Below are 3620 nucleotides of genomic sequence, written 5' to 3'. Positions count from 1 at the left end.
GCTGTACATTCACTCCCCCCACCTACAATCCCTGCCGGTACGAGACTCGAACCCGCAACATTTGGGTTACAAGTCCGACTCTCTCACCATTAGGCCACGACTTCCCCTACATCCCCTATATTTATTAAAAATCAGAAATATTTATTAGAAAATATTAGAATGATTTCTGAAGGATCATGTATCATTGAAGACTGGAATAATGATGATGAAAATTCACAGCAATAAATTGCATTTTACAATGTATTCAAATAGAAAATAGTTATTTTAAATTGTAACATTTCACAGTGTTACCATTACGGGGCTGACGAGACGAGAGGCGTGCGGATCCATGTGCAAGCTTTTATTAATAAACAGTCAAAAACACAGGCAGGGTCGAACAACAGCAAACAAGTATGGCACAGGCAAGACAAAAGAGCAATCCTAAACGGGCTTGAATCAGACGACAGCAAACGTAATCCAGAGGGCTTGACAAGAGGGGTAATCCGTAAACGTGAGCATAAGGCCAGGCGAGGAGCAAACACAGTCCAAAACATCAAGCAAAGGGTTAATCCAAGATACGTGGCAAGAATCAGGAACCAGGAAAACAGGCAAGGCAAGACTATGACTAGACTATGAAAACTAGAGCAGGCTCCGTAAAGTAGCTATCACAGTGATAAACGCTAAACAATACTCGGCGCTCTGGAAGAGGAAGAACAAGGCTTATAAAGCGTGTATGATAGGGTTCAGCTGTGTGTGTGTAATCAGTGCACTCAGCTGTGTAGTGTGAAAGTCCATGTGGTGAGCTGGTGACCTCTGGTGGTGAGTGAACGGAAGTTCATAGACAGGATTTGTGACAGTTTACACTCATTATATTATAAAAATACATATGTAACAGTTACATCATTGCCCATATAAGGCCTTTCCTTTAAATAAACAAAGCAGAATAATCAAGTATTGTACTTAATATATGTTATTTGCTGGAGGGGTTGTGTTGTTCAGTCTTTCTCTTTAAAATACCCTTTAAAAAAACGGTGATCATTGGATTTCAGTCAGGTGACATACCTGGCCGGGTCATAGTTTTCACTTTTTCCTTCTTTAGATAATCATGTGTGATTTTAGCAGTGTGCTTTGGATCATTATCTTGCTGGAATATTCCTCATCTGCAGACTGGAAGTCATCTTGTCAGCCAGTATTTTGGTACATCAACTGGCATTTATAGTGTCATCTACAAATGTCATCTCCTAAGACTCAACACTCATGTATCCCTGACCAGGTTAATGCCAAACATCTGAGATGAACAAATGTATCATGGACTCATCTGACCAAAGAATGTGCTCCCAATATTCACCTGGGCTTCTTTTCCTGTTCTTAAGCAAAGGGTATTCTTGTAGTTTTGTACTGAAGAGCAAACAAGAGGTTGCATATTATACAATGTCTACCTGAATTGTCACAGAAACTCCACTGATTTCCACTGATAACCCCTGTGCCAAATTTTTTAAAACTAGATTGTGCAAGTAGCGCACTTTTCGTGGTGTTATTTTAGGAGGATGGCCATTATCGCTCTGATTAGTGGTGCTCTGGCTCATTCTATACCTCCTGATTCATGCAGCAACCACTGTTTTTAGTTGATCACTGATCTTCCTGTATGCTTTTCCATCTTCGTGAAGTCTCACAGTCAGATTTTTCAATTCCTCTGTCAATTCTTCTCAGTGTGGAATCATGATGCAGACATGCAGATAAACACAGCTCATAGGTCTATCACTGAGAAAGTTCAGGTGTTCACTGGTTGCTGTACAGTCATGTATGTGCATTGAAAATCGCAGTGTTATCAGTTTTGTTTGCATGATGTTGGTGAAGCATGATGCATGTTTCGTATTCTTTTATTAGGAGATTTTAATGTTCATTTATGCTGTCCCTCAAAGCTACTTACATCTGATTTCCAGAATACAGTAAACTCTTTTAATTTGATACAGTGGGTCAATCACCCCACGCACATTTTAGGACACACCTTAGACTTAATACTGTCTTTTGGCCTCTCTATAACAGAAATGGAGGTAATTCAATCCCTTATTTCTGATCATTTTCCCATTATTTTTAACGTGTCTCTGCCCGCTATCCCCTTAAATACTGTTCATGATATTCGCCGATCTCGTACCTACTCGCCTTGTTTTCCTGAAGAATTTACTAAGCACTATTCTGAAATCAGTTCCTCAATTCCAATAGAGACTTTAACATCTGATCTAGATGCAGATAAACATCTTGAGCATTTAAATACTGTATGGTCGGACATCCTAAACCGTATTGCACCTGTCAAGCCTTTCAGGCCTAAACTCAAAACAGAGCCCTGGGTTGACCAGAATGTTCGCTCCTTGAGACAAGCCTGTAGGCAGGCTGAAAGAAAATGGAAAAAAAGACAAACTACAAATTTCCTTTGACATTCTTAAGGACTGCTTATCCTCTTGCCAGAGAGCAGTAAAGACCGCTAAATCCTCTTATTTCTCTGATCTAATTGATAAGCATCATCAAACTCTGTGTTGAATCCACCTGTTAGCGTTATCCAACATCCTACCAATACACTCTGTGACGATTTTCTGCGATATTTCGGTGAAAAAGTCTCTAATCTGAGGGCTCAGATTCAAGACACTGACTATGAAACTCAAACAAGCACGATATCTGTGACTACCTGGACTACCTTCAATCTGGTTTCTCTACAATCAGTGAAGGACATAATTGTTAAATTGAAACCTTCCTCTTCTCCATGTGATATAATACACCCTCGCTATCTGAGACAAATAATTGACACAGTGGGACCAGAGCTTGTGTCATTGTTGAATAAATGTTTGTCATCTGGATTTATACCAGACAGTCTGAAAATGGCCACAGTCTCTCCTATCCTAAAAAAACCTTCACTTGACACTACTGTTTTATCCAATTTTCGGCCAATATCTGTATTACCGTTTATTTCTAAGGTGATGGAAAAAATTGTGTGTTTACAGCTTCAGTCCGTTTTAACAAATAATCAGATTTATGAGACATTCCAGTCTGGGTTCAAATCTTTGCACAGTACTGAAACAGCTCTTATAAATGTTCTTAATGACGTTTTAATGGCTACAGATTTTGGAGATTCCGTCATTTTAGTAATGCTGGACCTATCTTCAGCCTTTGATACTGTTGATCACAAGATTCTTATCTCTCGATTAGAATCTTTTGTAGGCCTGGGAGGTGCTGTTCTAAGTTGGTTTAAATCCTTTTTAACTAATAGAAGATTTAGGGTTAAAATAGGTAATTGTACTTCATCTCTGGGTCTTTCAACATGTGGTGTTCCTCAGGGCTCGATTTTAGCTCCTACTCTTTTTTTCCTCTATATTTACTTCCTCTGGGTTCTGTGTTTAGAAAGCATGGAGTTTCTTTTCATTGTTATGCCGATGACATGCAAATATATTTACCAGTTACTAGGAAAAAAGAAAGTGCTGTAAATACTTTATCTGCTTGTCTTGATGATGTTAAATCCTGGCTTTCTAAAAATTTTCTTTTCTTAAACACAGATAAAACGGAGGTCATAATTTTTAACTCCTCAGACCCCAGGCATCAAAATCAATTTGATTTTAAGCACCTAAATTCATTTATTTCCCCTTCAGTGC

This window comes from Sinocyclocheilus rhinocerous, unplaced genomic scaffold, assembly GCF_001515625.1.
Source record: "Sinocyclocheilus rhinocerous isolate Xijiao unplaced genomic scaffold, SAMN03320098_v1.1 scaffold2735, whole genome shotgun sequence".
NCBI lineage: Eukaryota > Metazoa > Chordata > Actinopteri > Cypriniformes > Cyprinidae > Sinocyclocheilus > Sinocyclocheilus rhinocerous.
The sequence above is the reverse complement of the archived record's forward strand: the minus strand, read 5'-3'. Positions refer to the sequence as shown.